The following is a 15796-nucleotide window of genomic DNA, read 5'->3' on the forward strand; positions in this document are numbered from 1 at the left end:
TTTTTCTAAGAAACTTCTTGGAGGAGGTAGCTAGGTCACATGACATGTTGGAGTTGTGGCTTCTCTGTCTACCCACTATCTGATTTATAGAAGAGAGAGGAGACCTGAGGGGCATGTATGAAAGAGATTCACTGTCACTGTTATCCCATTGCTCATCGATTTGTTTGAGCGGGTACCAGTAACTGTCTCTCATTGTGAGACTTATTGTTACTGTTTTTGGCATATCTAATATGCCACGGGTAGCTTGTCAGGCTCTGCTGTGCGGGCGTGATACTCTCTGTAGCTTGCTGGGCTCTCCGAGAGGGGTGGAGGAATCGAACACAGGTCAGCCATGAGAAAGGTGAACGCCCTACCCGCTTATTGCTCCAGCCCATGAAAGAGATTAACAAACCATTATGAAGGATTTTGGAATTTTAGTATTCTTGTATGTTTCACATCAGGATCAGCCAAACTCCTTGCCACTCCTGAAACTGCACTGGATATTAACTCAAAAGAGAATTCAGGTAAATAACCTTGCATAGCCTATGGAACCATCCTTGCAATGAAGTCAATAATACTAGGACAGAGGGAGAGCACTTGGTCACATGGTTTACATTCTTCACTCATTCAATTACTTATTTTGTCTTCATTGAATCACTTACCTATTCATCCACCCACATAGTACCCAGTTCTCTATCCACAAACAAGGGTTTATGTTGGTCTTATACCAGGACTCAAGGCTAGTGAGTCTCTTTAATCCCTTCCCCATCATTTCACTTTCATGTGAATCTTGTAGCCCACAAGTGTGAGTAAGGAAATGTCACTGTGCTGGTTGAAAGTTCGGTCATTTGTAACAGCAAAGAGAAAGGGAGACTTGAAGATGACACATTGATTGCTCCTTTATCTCAGCTTCACTGTCATCATCTTCCCTTTCAGTGGTGATGATTAGGCTTAGAAATTGGGCTTTGTGATGAGAGATAGAGAGAGAGGAGAGGAGAGGCGAGGAGAGGAGAGGAGAGGAAAGAGAGAGTAGAGAGAGGGGGAAGAGGTGGGGGGAATGGAAATAAAACCACCTATGAGAAAATAGTATACTTTATTTTCTTCTCCATTTCTTGTCAAGATGCCCTTTAACCCTGTGCAATTTGAAGAGAGGCTAGAAGAGGCGTTATATGTATTTGGTGAGGTGGGACAATATTTTTAAAATGCAACATTAAGAAACCAGGAAGTAGGTTCATCTTGGTCCTGTCTCTCTGAATGCTTCTCTTTTAATTCTCTGAGGTTTGTCATTTGCAAAGAGATCCCAGAATGTATGCTATCCATCTGCTCTGACATTGGTCTGGGTGGAGGACAATGGCAGTCACATCAGATAAGAGCCTCTTGGAAAATTGCCAGAAGATGCTGAGGATCCAGGTTACAGAATCATTCACTAAATCCTCTCCCTTACTTACTCATTCAGCAAGTAGATATTTAGCACCCATTGTGTACCGTGCATTGTTTTAGGCACTGAGGACTGGAAAAACAAAATACATGCCCACGTAGAATGAACTTTCTGGAGTGGGAAAACAAGCTGTGTGGAAAACGGGGCTACTGTAGAAAGGTAAGAGATTTCTAAATGTTAGGAGAGAATATCTGTTTCTTACAGGGTCAACAATTCTCTCTTCTGGAAGTATGTTTAAACAGAGGCCAGGAGGAAATGAAAGGGTACACTGTGTGGCTGGTTTGAGGAAGAGCAGGGTAATAGAAGAGACAAGGCAAAACACTGAGGTATGTCTGAAGAAAAACATGAAGATCAAGATCACCAGGGTTAAACAAAAGGTGAAAGAGTTAGGTCAGTGAAATACTTGGAATCTTCAATGAACATCCTTGTATAGGTGAGCATCAGAGGATTTTCAGCAGAGAAATGACATATGCTGGCTGCTATGAAAATTAAATTGTTGAGGGTGGAGAGAAAGACCAGTCAGGAGACTAATGAAGTAATCTAGTTGAAGTATGGTGACTGGGACCAAGGTATATTTATTCAGGCATTTATCCATCCAATTCACTTTTTTTTTATTGACCCATGTCTATGTGACACTGCGTATGTGTGAGGCTCTACACAGTTCCTCCATTCTCCCTATTCCTCATGGGTATATACAAATGCATTTACTAATTTTTAAAAACAAGTTCCATGTAGAGCAATATGCATAGCTGTGGACATGGACATATTCCTTTGGAACATTAGCACAGCAGGAGAGCCATACACTCGTCAGTCATCACTAGTCAGTTACACACCAAGCAGGCCCTGCCAAGTACAGGCGTCAGCTCTTCAGGATTCTAGGTTCCCTGTGACTATTGGGGGGAGGGTTGAAAGGAAGAGAAAGGGTTAGATAAAACTTCCTTGAGAAGGGCCAGGAGGATTGCCCCATAGCTGGAAGACTGCTTCATGAGTGGAGGGGAGAAGCAGATGGAATAGAGAAGGGATCACTAAGAAAATGATGGCTGGAGGAACCAGTTGGGATGGGAGATGCATGCCGAAAGTAGATAATGGACCAAACATGACGACCTCTCAGTGTCTGTATTGCAAGCTATAATGTCCAAAAGTAGAGAGAGAGAGTATGCGGAATATTATCTGCCATAGAGGCAGTGGGAGGGTGGGAAAGGGGGGGTATACCCGGGATATTGGTGGTAGGGAATGTGCACTGGTGGAGGAATGGGTGTTTGATCATTGTGAGATTGTAACCCAAACATGAAAGCTTATAACTATCTCACGGTGATTCAATAAAATTTAAAAAATTAAAAAAAAACTTCCTTGAGAAGGCTAACTGAACCTGAATATTTATTAATTAATTAATTTATTTTTTCACTTGATGAAAGAAATTCTTTTTTTTTCATTAGCAGAAAGATTTATTTTATTTTTTTATTTTTTTAATTTAATAGTTTATTTTTAATTAGTGATTCAACGTGAGGGTACAGTTACAGATTTATACATTTTTGTGCTCATGTTTCTCCCTTACAAAGTTTGATAACCCATCCCTTCACCAGTGCCCATTCTCCACCACCAGTAAACCCAACATCCCTCCCTGCCCTCCCCAGTCCTGTCTCCCCTCACCCCACACTGCCACTATGGCAGGGTATTCCCTTTTGTTCTCTCTTTCTGATTAGGTGTTGTGGTTTGCAATAAAGGTGTTGAGTGGCCATTGTGTTCAGTCTCTAGTCTACATTCAGCACGCATCATCTTTCCCCCACATGACCTCCAATCACATTTTACTTGGTGTTCCCTTCTCTGAGTTGCCCAGAATGAGAGACCAGCCTCCAAGCCATGGAGACAACCTCCTGGTACTTATTTCTACTATTCTTGGGTGTTAGTCTTATAGTCTATTATTCTATAGTCCACAGATGAGTGCAATCTTCCTATGTCTGTCTCTCTCTTTCTGACTCATTTCACTTAGCATAATACTTTCCATGCTGATCCACTTATATGCAAACGTCATGACCTCATTTTTTCTAACAGCTGCATAATATTCCATTGTATAGATGTACCAGAGTTTCTTCAACCAGTCATCTGTTCTAGGGCACTCGGGTTTTTTCCAGATTCTGGCTATTGTAAACAGTGCTGCAATGAACATATAAGTGCAGATGTCATTTCGACTATACTTTTTGGCTTTTCTGGGATATATTCCCAGCAGTGTGAACCTGAATATTTATAACCAGGACAGCAAGTCAGTTCTGAGGAATAGCAGGGACCTTGCTTTGAAGCATGAACAAAAAAAGGAGACATGTTGACAGGTCAGGAAGATAAAGCCAAAAGAAGGTGTGGTAGTTTGGAAAGAGGGTGTGAAGCATGAGGAGCACCAGGCTAAGGAATTTAGAACTGAGTTGAGAGATCTGTATAGACATAACAGGATTTTAAAGAGATATTGTAATGACAGCTACATTTTAAGAGGCTGGGAGACAAGGAGCAAGCCAATTGGTTTGACGCCTTTTTGATTTACAAACAGCAGGGACACTGAGGTAGGGTGGTTTTCAGAAGCATAGTGATGCTTCAGTGATGTTGGGGGAGCTCTAATGATTTTGCTGAAGGTGATGATGGGAGTGGCTGTCACTGGGACTAGCAGCATGTGTCTTTTGTAACTCGGAACCACTTTTGAGCAAGGAACATAGAGCAACCTGGGTTCTGGACAGAGCAACCTAGAGAAGAGTCAGGTCTGGTCTCTGACTCTGAAAGACTCTTTCTGAACCTTCTGAGGAAAGAGTTATTAAATTGTTAGAACAGTGGATTCGAGTGGGTACTCATTTAATCCAACACTCTCCATTTATTTATTTATTTATTTTTATGGGTCGCACTTGGCTGTGTTCAAGGGCTTACTTCTGACTCTTCACTCAGGAATCACTCCTGGCAGATTTGGGGGACTGGGACCAGAGGGGATGCTAGAGATCTGACCCGGGTCAGCTGCGTACAAAACAAGCACTTACTTATTGTATTATCTCTCCAGCTCAGACTTCTTCTTTAATAGAGGGGGTTACTTAAAAGTCCAGAAAGGGGGCACACATAACTAGTCCAAGGCCACAGAGAGTATGTATGGCAGAGAAAGGTCAAGCATCTTATTTAAATTCATGTTGGAAGAATTTCCATGTTTTATTTAATTAAGCATTTGCATGTCTCTTTCAATTGAAAAGAAAATTCTAAGAAGAAGAAAATTGTTTTATTCATTCATTTCCCTATCCAGCTGGGCTCTGATGCAGAACAGATGCCCAGTTGACCCAGACCAAGACTGACATGAGACTGGTAATAGGGGGATGTAAGTTCAGATGTGGCATCAGAAAGAGCTGCCTGTATTGTGTGTGTGTGTGTGTGTGTGTGTGTGTGTGTGTATGTGTGCTGGAGTTGGCCTGGGATCATCTCCATCTCAAGCACATGCAGAGTTCTTGGCAAAGGCTTTCTAAGGACCATGAATGTGAGTGAGCAAAAGGCGTTGTCACTAAAGAGCCTGATGAGAAGGAGAAGAGAGAATTTGGGGGAAGACCATTCCTGTGACTGCAGCCATTACCAGACAGTCTCTAACGCTAGAACAGCCCACAGAAGTTTCACACTCCAGAAAGACACCTTGAATGCATATTTGAGGCTTTAGCTCAGTGTGTTGTCTCACCTAAGGCAGGCCCCGAGGGACTCACTGAGCCCACTAATTTGATCTTTTGCTATCCTGAATGGCTGAAGGCCACTTCTGTAAGAGCAGGTCTTGTTCTTGTCCGCAATTTTTGATTTTAGTTAAAATTGTCCTTTCACACATCTTTACTCACCCTATGCTCAGACTCCTAGTGGATCAGGAGATAGGTTTCTGAAAAGTCAGAGGAATTTGGGCCACAGCTCCTGCCAGTACTGGCCCCAGGATCTGTGTCAGTGTCAACAGTTAGCAGATTTAGCAGATTCTCTTTTTTTCAATAAATTTTTTAAATTAATTTATTTTTTAATTAGTGAATCACTGTGAGGGTACAGTTACAGAATTTACACATTTTCGTGCTCGTGTTTCCCTCATACAATGTTCAAGAACCCATCCCTACACCAGTGCCCAATCTCCACTACCAATAAATCCAGTATCCCTCCCATCCCCTAGTCCCATCTCCCCCGACCCCACCCTGCCTCTGTAGTAGGGTATTCCCTTTTGTTATCTCTCTCCAATTAGGTGTTGTAGTTTGCAATAGGGGTGTTGAGTGGCCATTGTGTCCAGTCTCTAGTCTACTTTCAGCACGTATCTCCCTTCCCATGCGTGGTCTCCAACCACATTTTACTTGGTGTTCCCTTCTCTATCTGAGCTGCCCTTTTCCCCAGTATGTGAGGCCAGTTCCAAGCCATGGATCCAACCTCCTGGTACCTATTTTTACTATTCTTGGGTGCTAGTCTAATATTCTGTTATTTTATATTCCACAGATGAGTGCAATCTTTGTATGTCTGTCTCTCTCTTTCTGACTCACTTCACTTAGCATGATACTTTCCATGTTGATCCACTTATATGCAAAGTTCATTACTTCATTTTTTTCTAACAGCTGCATAGTATTCCATTGTATAGATGTACCAACGTTTCTTTAACCAGTCATCTGTTCTTGAGCACTCGGGTTTTTTCCAGATTCTGGCTATTGTAAACAGTGCTGCGATGAACACATAAGTGCAGATGTCATTTCAACTATGCTTTTTTGCTTAGCAGGTTCTTAAGCTCTTAGTCAGTACATTCTGTTTGTCTTAAGCTATGGAGTTGGTGGAGTGATTTCCACATGGAGAAGAGTGAATTTCACTCTTCATCAAACTAAACTTGTAGGCACAAGAAAAATAAGTACCTCCAAGTTCAGCAGCCCTCAAGTGAATGAATCTGGGGAAGGCAACATACAGGACAAGCAAGTTTTGAACAGAATATGAGAGAACTTAGGCGCTAGTCTAGATTCAGCAATGAATTTGTGCTGGGCCAGTCATCAACGCTTTACAGTCCTCCATTCCCTTTGCTTTAGGTTATAGGATTGGACAAGATAACTGTTCACTATCTGTCCTCAAAAAAACTTTATTAATTTAATTTGCATTTTCCTGTTAATAAGTGATGCACACTTTCATATGATGCTGGCCATCTGAAATAGAAAAGTGTCTTTAGAAAAGTGTCAGTTCATCTCCTCTTCCCATTCTTTTGATGGGATCATTGACTTTTTGTGTTGTTTAGCTTTGTGAATGCTTTATGTATCCTGGGTATTCATCCCTTGCATAATATAGAGCATGTAAATATCTTTGCCAATTCATTAGGATATCTTTCATTTTAGGCTGTTTCTTTTGATATGCAAAAACTTTTTAGTTAAATGTAGTTCCACTAATTGATTATTTTTTTTTTGCTAATGAAGTCGAATTATTGAAGATATCTATGAGGTCTATAATTTGGAAAGTCTGCCTATGTTTTGTTTTTCTTTTTCTTTTTAAAATAATGTAGGATTACTGCTATTTATTCAGCCATTGATTAAGCTGATTGAATTGGGCATAAACTCCACATTACTTTTTTTATTCTATTCTGAATGTTAACTTTATTTTATTATTTTATTATTATTCCCTCCACCCCCCCTCTTTTTGATTCCTTTGAGATACAGCTACAAAGATTTTATGTTTGAGCTTCAGTCATAAAATCATCAAACACCCATCCCTTCACCAGTGCACACTTTCCACTACCAAAATCCCCAGTATTCCCCCACCCCATCCCTTCCCCTGCCTGTGTGACAGACAATTTCCCCCACACTCTCTCTTTACTTTGGTTACATTCGATATTTCGACACCAGTCTCAAAACTATTCAAAAATGCCAAAAAGGCAATGCTAGACAATTAGTTTTGTATTGCTTCTTATGGATAGAATATAATGTCCAGGAAATTCTGTGTCATTTTCTTCTGGGAGCTTTAGTTTATAGTCTCTGGGTCTTGGCCATTGATGAGATTACATGGCACCAGGAGCAGTTTATGAGTGTGACTGCCAAGCTTCTAGAAAGCTGGGGACCTGGGGGGAGGAGGCCCAGTCCTGATCCAACCAGGCTTAGAGGTCTCAGTCACAGATTCCAGCATATCTGGGTTTTCCTGCAGGTCCGCTCTCTGGTGAGGTTCATCCTGTTTTGGGTGAGGCTCTTCCGAGCATGTGGAGAGTGACCTTGGGCATAGCCATGGTTGGGTTCTGGAGATTTTTGGCTGCTGGGGTTCTTCTTGGGGCAGGGAAGGAAACTCAACCCACCCCACACTGAGGTACCCTGGTGAATACAACCTGGCATATTGTCAGGACATTCTGCAGTGCTCTCTTCTGGGAGCTTTAGTTTATAGTCTCTGGGTCTTGGCCATTAGTGAGATTACATGGCACCGGGGGCAGTTTGTGTGCGTGACTGCCAAGCTACTTGAAAACTGGGGAACTGGGGGGAGGAGGCTGCGTCCTGATCCAAGAAAGCCTGGGTCTCTCAGTCATGGGTTCCCACCTACCTCTGTGCTACAAGCCCTAACTGCATCTTTTGATCTCTTTTGAGATTTATAGGTCTCTGAAATAAGACCAATGAATGAGCTTATATAGCTGAGCCAGAGATGGTTTGTGGGTGTGTCTCCCACATACCTAACTTTTGGTTGTTTAATTCTTGTAAACTTGGCCCAAGTTGTAGGGGTCTGGCCAAAGCACAGCAGCAATTTTGGGGTATCTGGAAATCTGACGGCATCATCAAGCTGTTGATGCAATCACCCCACAGGTACAGGTTTACCTGCTGGATGCACCATACCCCCTGTGTATGTTTTCTTTATTGCATCTTATGACTTGTCTAATTTTGAGTTTTTTTTAATTATTTGAATATTTTAATACTTTTGCATATGGTGTGTGGTAAGAATCCAATTTCTTCCTTCACTTTCTCTGTCTCTCTCTTTCTCTCTCTTGTCATTCCTTCGTTCCTTCGTTCCTTCCTTCCCTCCTTCCTTCCTTCCTTCCCTCCTTCCTTCCTTCCCTCCTTCCTTCCTTCCTTCTTTCCTTCCTTCCCTCTTTCCTTCCTTCCCTCCTTCCCTCCCTCCTTCCCTCCCTCCCTCCTTCCCTCCTTCCTTCCTTCCTTCCTTCCTTCCTTCCTTCCTTCCTTCCCTCTTTCCTTCCTTCCCTCCCTCCCTCCCTCCCTCCCTCCCTCCCTCCCTCCCTCCCTCCCTCCTTCCTTCCTTCCCTCCCTCCCTCCTTCCCTCCCTCCCTCCCTCCCTCCCTCCCTCCTTCCTTCCTTCCTTCCTTCCTTCCTTCCTTCCTTCCTTCCTTCCTTCCTTCCTTCCTTCCTTCCCTCTTTCCTTCCTCCTTCCTTCCTTCCTTCCTTCCTTCCTTCCTTCCTTCCTTCCTTCCTTCCTTCCTTCCTTCCTTCCCTCCCTCCTTCCCTCCCTCCCTCCCTCCCTCCCTCCCTCCTTCCTTCCTTCCTTCCTTCCTTCCTTCCTTCCTTCCTTCCTTCCTTCCTTCCTTCCTTCCTTCCTTCCTTCCTTCCTTCCTTCCTTCTTCTTTCCTTCCTTCTTTCCAAATGGGAAAAAAAGTTTTCCCATTTGTTCAAGAAGTTTTCCTTGTTTCACTTCGTGTTTTCACCATCTTTGTTATAGAGATATGTGCATACCTATGTTCATTGCAGGGCTAAGTGCAATAGTCAGTCTGTGGAAATAACCCACATATCCAAAAATAGGTGAATGGATAAAGAAGTTGTGGAACATATACACAATGACATATTACACAGCCTCAAGAAAAGATAAAAATCTTGCAGTTTGTTGCAACTTGAATTGTACTGGAGGGCATCATGTTACCTGAAATACTGAATGATCTTACTCATCTGTACTCTGTACAGAAACAAAACAAGGGATTAGACTGTATCAAATGGTGATAAACCCTTGACTTTTGACTGGAAAGCTGAGATTACTAAGAAGGGGGAGAGGGAAAGGAAGAGGTGGAGTAGAAATGACACAAGTTGTGGTGGATGTTCTTGGTTCTTTTGGTAATAATGAGATGCACTAACTTTGCACATCAAAACCATGAAAGCTAACACTATTGTAACCTCGTCACTTAACATACAGTTTTTAAAAAAGATGAAAACTACTCCTGGTGAAAACATTGTTGAGATGACAACAAAGTATTTGTAATATTGCATAAATTAAGTTCCTAAAGGCTTGAAAGAATGGACTCTACTGTGCATGCTACAGAGAAATCTTTAGCGAAAGGTCAATGGATGCAACAGTCACCCTCTCCTTAGCAACAAATACTTTGATTAGTCTTCAGCCATCAACAAGAGATCAAGATCCTCCACCAGCAAGGAGGTTATAATTCACTGAAGGTCAGATATTTGTTAGTTATTTTTTTTCTTTTTGGGTCACCCCTGGTGTTGTTCGGGGGTTACTCCCAACTCTGCACTCAGGAATTACTCCTCGAGGTGTTCAGGGGACCATGTGGGATGCTGGGAATGGAACCCAGATCAACCATGTGCAAGACAAACGCCCAACCCACTGTACAATTGTTCCAGCTCCAATTATTAGTTTTTTTAAAAACAAATAAAGTGCTTTAATATTAAAAACTAGGTATGTTATTTTAAGATGTAATTAAATTGCATGCGTAATAGAGCATACAAAGTTATGTAAACATAATTTTTTATATTCAATGAGAAACCAAAAAATCGTGACTCATTTTATTACAAGTGGTCTGAAACTAAAGCCATATTTTTTAGAAGCATTATATTTCTTTCTAACCAATTTTCTAACCCATTTTATGTAATAAAAATGTTTTTATTAAGGTGCTGTGATTTACAAAGTTCTTTTTTAAAAAAATATTTTATATTTTAAAAGTTTTTCACGATAATTTATTTCAGTCAATATTCCAACACCAATTCCACCCACCATTACATGTTCCCACCACCATTATTTCAAAGTTTACTACCGCCAAGCAAACCTTCCCTCAAAGCAGGTCCTAAATGATTTATTTTGTATTGCTTGTTATGGATAATCCGCTAAAAATGATCCATAAAAGTTTCCATAGAAGAAAGTGTATGAAGATTGTTGTATCTCATCCTGGAGCCATTAAGCCCTTAGTAGGAGATTACTAATAGGATGAGTTTTACAGAGGTCTTCATAGCTGAGTTTCAGGCATACAGTGTTCCAATCCCAATCCCATCACCAATGTCAACTTTCCACCACTGATATTGCCAGTTTCCCTCTCAGCACCTCCTGCTTCCTTGACAGGCACATTTTAAAGTTTGGATGATGTAGTTTGAATCTCCTGCTTTCAGTGTTGTTGCCTCTGTGGTTTAGATATCTCCAGATACCACACCTCTACCCTGTCAGTGTGCTTGGGTTTGAGACCCCTGTGCCCTGTGCCCTTCTTAAATACTGTCTGCCTCTTCTGATTCCCCACTTGCTTTTTCCTTCCCTGTATTAAACAGTTTTTATTCATAGAAACTTTCATGTTTTCAACCCTAAAAATGAAGGTAACTTGCTAGTTCATGCTACATTTAAAAAATAAGAATTAGGGAAAGTGGAGTCTGGGGTTAGCTCAGCTGCTCACCTTATAGGCATGAGGATGTGAGTTTGATAACTGGCACTGCCCTGCATTCTGAGTGCAGCACTGGGGATATTGCTATTCGTGATCCTGAGGCCACAAAGTGCAAAACTCCCACTGAATACCACAACCTAGTGTGTGTGACTCTCAGATATTGCAGCAACATCAACAACAAAGTAAAAGGAAGTGGGAGAGGCGTAAGAAGTCAGGTGTGATAGCACTGGGGAAGGCCCATTGAGATAGCCCATGCCACCTGGGCTCAGGCTTTGTTCATGTGGGCACAAGGAGAGGCTGTGTGGCCAGGTGAGGTGTAGCAGAGGCTTATTTCTCCCACCACTCCCCCCTGGGATGTGAGTCGTCAAAGCACAGAGAGAACAGGCAAATGTAGCAGTCTCTGGAAGAAATCAACTGCGAATATAACAATTCTTTTCTTTACATTCTTGTAAATTTTCTTTCTTCTGACACTAGTTAAGACCTATAATAATGCATATAGAAGTTGGTGGGAGCTGGGCATTTTAATTTCGTGTCTGATGATCTCACAGGAAATGTTCTGAAAAAGTCATCATTAAAAAAGTTGTTCCTGGTATATTTTTTGCCTGGTAGCTGCCCTTTAATCAGTTTCAGAAAGTTCTCTTGCAATCCTAATTTGCTAAAAGGTTTTATTATAAATGACTGTTGGATTTTATAAAGCCATTTTTCTTCAACAATCAAGCGGAAAATAAAGTTTTCATATGGGTCTCTTCATTAATCTGTTTTGCAAAGTTAGAATGATCATTTATTGTTATGCGTTAAATCCAATACTTCCACAATATATTATAGTTTTCAAATATAGCTGGATTATGTTTATGAATATTTTATTATATTTTAATACAAGGTCATATATGAGATTGGAATATGTATTTTCTTATTAGAGATTTTGTTTGGCTTTGATATCAAATTATGTCAACTTCATAAAATGAATTGCGGTTTATTTCCTCTCGTTCTCTGAAAGTGATTGGGTAATCTTTAGAAACTCATCTGTGAACTTGGTGGCTGTTATTACTCATATGAGATGACTTAACTATAGATTAATTAATTCAGTGGTTGTGATTATATTTTTTCTTGACCAGAATTTGGTAAATCCATTTTTCTTATAAATGGGTTATGCCAGTTTCATAACATTCTTATCTGTTCAATATTAACCATAATATTCTTTTTGTCTCTGCTGTGTCTGGAAATAAACTCTCTTTCACTACTTACATTATTTGTGGTTTATTTCCTTTCCATTTTTTCTGATTTTACCAGAAGGTTTTCTATTTGTGTCTTCAAAAGTTCATGGAAACCTATTATTAGGATCATTGTAAGTCATACTGCCTAAAGTTTAAAAAAACAATTACAATAAAATGACTTATTGAATTATTAAAAATCCAACAAATTAACTCTAATACAACTAACATTTTATTTATACTTACATCTTATTTTTGTAGGATACCTATGTACTGGTTGGTCTATCATTTAGTAACAGAATTATAGTAGAATATCATTCTGTGATTCTGGATTTGTATATCTCTCCCTGGACCTTAATAAGTTTTCAGTTTTCATATCTTAAGACTGTGTTGTTATTAGAGACATCCTCATTGTTCTATCTTCTTGATAAACTTGAAATTCTATCTTAATGTAGTAAATGTCTTTATAGTGTTTAATATTAAAGAGTTTCTTTTGCATTATATCAGTACACTAGCTTAATAATTTATTAGGCAAATATTTCTATGATATTTCTTTCATAATCTTTAAACTGTTTTGGACTTTTTAATTTTGTAAAATTTTTGTAGATTGCATAAAATGCCATCTGTCATCTGTGCATCTTAAATATTTACTTACAATGGTCTAGTTTAATTCATATCCCCTTACTGTGTCTGTTACATTGATGCACCACACTTCATATTTCTTTTTTCTATTTGACTCTTTCTCAATTTCTCAAATGTGCTTTATTACCAGTTTTTTCTCCTATACACATTTAAAGGTCAATGCTTATTTCTTTACCCATAAACATACATGGTTAGCTGGCTACTCTACCTATGATAGCACTAGTAGCAACCTAGTAAGGCTAAACTTAATTACTCCTCTATTTTCCTCCTCTTCAAACAAAGGAAAGTTTAGAACTCTTAAATTTGTTTTAGTCATCACTTTCTGACTCTACATTCAATATTTTAAATTTAGACTTTTTTACTTTCTCACAAATAAATCCTTTTGAATTTTTTTTAGTGCAAGATTTTTTTTTGCTTGAAGATATCTTTATTTTGCCTTTATTCTTGAAAGAATTTCCCTGGATAGAGAATTTAAGGACAATCATTTTCTGAAATCACATATTTCTCCATTTTCTTTGACTTTTATTGTGGTTATTAAGTGATCCCATGCCAATGTAGTTTCTTTTTTCTTCCCCTTTGGTTGGTTTCAAAACTATTTCTCCCTTTTTGTTATTTAGCCTTATGAGTTGCATTTTCCCTGTTTTCAGTCTCATTAGAATTCCTGGATTTAGAAGGCTGTTTTTTGAAAATTCTCAATTTTTTTACCAGTCAATATTTCTTGAATATCATTTAGTTCCCAGCCTTTTATCCATTCTTTATTTCCCTTTGTAAATTTATTGAATGCCTGTTAAACTTATTTGTATTTATTAAACTTTTATTCTCTTATTTTTTCTCCTTTTCCTATTCATAAATTTTCAATACTTTGCTTTGTCTTTTAGTATAGCATTCATTTTGTTTTTGCTTTTTGGTCACACCTGGTGATGCACAGGGGTTACTCTTGGCTCTGTATTCAGGAATTACTTTTGGCCATGCTTGGGGAAACATACGGGATGCCGGGGATTGAACTCGGGTCGGCTGTGTGCAAGGCAAACGCCTTACACACTGTGCTATTGCTCCAGCCCCAAGCACCCATTCTTTAGCTGTGGTTAAATCCAACTAATAAATTTATACTTTAATGATTTTTGTAATTTATAATTTTAATTTTATCTCTTTATAAAAGTTCTATTTGTTTCCTTCCCCCCAGATATGTGCTTTGTTCATTGTTTTCAAGGCTTTCTTTTATTTCTTGACACTTATTTCTAAGTTCGTCAATAAAAATAATGTGAACTTTTGTCACCTAAGCCTAAATTAGGAGGTCAGATTATGAATTTATCAGAAGAACTTTTGCTTCCATTTATCAACTACTGAGGTTGGAAGAGATCATTTTTCTTGCAAACACCTAATTCACAGAAGATTTTATTTCTTATTTAGTTTTCTGAGTTTCTGGGGCTTTGGGGATCCTCATCAATTATTTCTCTTGGGTAGTTCCTAAACTTTGACTCTTATCTGCCCAGCTCCATACACACACAAAGTGAAATGGACCATAGGGAATATAATGATAGTTTCAAGGCAAAATCTCTGTTCAATTTTTGTTTATTCCTTATTCATGATTTTGGTCTCACCAAGTTTCTTTTAGTTTGACAACTCAATGATGCATTTAAAAATATTAAGGATTTATTTATTAATCCTTTAAAATTATTCGCTTGGAGAAGTTTTTAAGAATATCTTGTCTATTATGCTTCTGAACATAAAATGTTTGAGAGCTTTCTCTATAAGAAAAGGGTCCATAACCTGGCTATTGTACTAAGTGCTGAAATGTGCAAAGCCAGGCATATATCTTTCAGAATGAATGTTTTTATGTCTTATGTGTAGATATCAAGCAACAGAATTGCTAGATCATATGGTAGCTCTATTCTTAGCTTTTGTGAGGAATCTCCATTATGTTTTCCATAAAGACTGAACTAGACATTTCCACAAGTCATGCATTAGGGATCTTTCTTAACCATATCCCCACCAGCAAAAGTTGCTCCCATACTTTCTGATATGTGTTATATCACTGATGTGAGGTGATATCCTATTATCATCTTAGTTTGGACTTTCCTAAGAAGTGATGACGAAACATTTATATGCTTACTGGCCATCTATCTGTCCTTTTTTTCCAAATTGGATTACCACGAGAGACACAGTTACAAAGTTGTTCATGATTTGGTTTCAGTTATACAATGTTTCAATATCAACCCTTCACCAGTGTACATTTTTCACCACCAATGTCTCCAGTTTTCCTGCTGCACCCCGGTTCTGCCTCAAAGATAGTACTTTTTCTTCTTTCTCTTTTCTTCTGGGAATTATGGTTTGCAATACAGATACTGACAGATTATCATATACATCACTTTGCCTACTTTCAGCACTCAGCTTGTCAAGAGTGATCATTTCCAACTATCATTGTCATAGAGGTCACTTCTCTATCTTAACTGTCTGCTCTTCCACTGGTGGCAAGCTTTTGTTCTTGGACCATTTCTCCTGGCCCTTGTATCTACTGTCCATGGGTATTAGTCCCATACTTTAAAAAAATATCCAACAGATGAGTGTTGCCAATTTATGTCTGTCGGTATCCTTTTAACTCATTTAATTTTAACACAAGACTGTACATGTCCATCCATTTTATTTATTTATTTATTTAAATTTAATTTTATTTTATTAAATCACCATGTGGAAGATTACAATGCTTTCGGGCTTAGGTCTCAGTTATACAATGCTGAAACAACCATCCCTTCACCAGTGCCCATATACCACCACCAAAAAAAAAAACCAAAACACAGTACACCTCCCATCCCGCCCCCCCACCCTTACCTTGTAACTGATAAGTTTCATTTTTCATTCTGTTTACTTTGGTTACATTCAATATTTCAACACAAATCGCACTATTGTTGTTAGGAGTACCCCACTAGATTCAGACCTACTGTGAAGACAAAT

General features: G+C 39.1%; 1 protein-coding gene across 6 annotated transcripts in view; it reads left to right on the plus strand.

Moving 5' to 3' along the window:
- The window catches only part of INSC (INSC spindle orientation adaptor protein), a 136993-nt gene that overhangs the window by 23068 nt on the left and 98129 nt on the right, over positions 1 to 15796 (plus strand). Inside the window, exon 1 of one of the 6 annotated variants that reach the window (XM_055143407.1) lies at positions 1570 to 1576. The exons of the other annotated variants lie outside the window; for them this stretch is intronic. The gene's annotated coding sequence lies outside the window, so the exon portion shown is untranslated. Of the gene's footprint in view, positions 1 to 1569; positions 1577 to 15796 lie in introns of those variants that run through there. 6 annotated transcript variants of the gene reach the window in all.

Source organism: Sorex araneus, chromosome 6 (assembly GCF_027595985.1).
Source record: "Sorex araneus isolate mSorAra2 chromosome 6, mSorAra2.pri, whole genome shotgun sequence".
Lineage (NCBI taxonomy): Eukaryota > Metazoa > Chordata > Mammalia > Eulipotyphla > Soricidae > Sorex > Sorex araneus.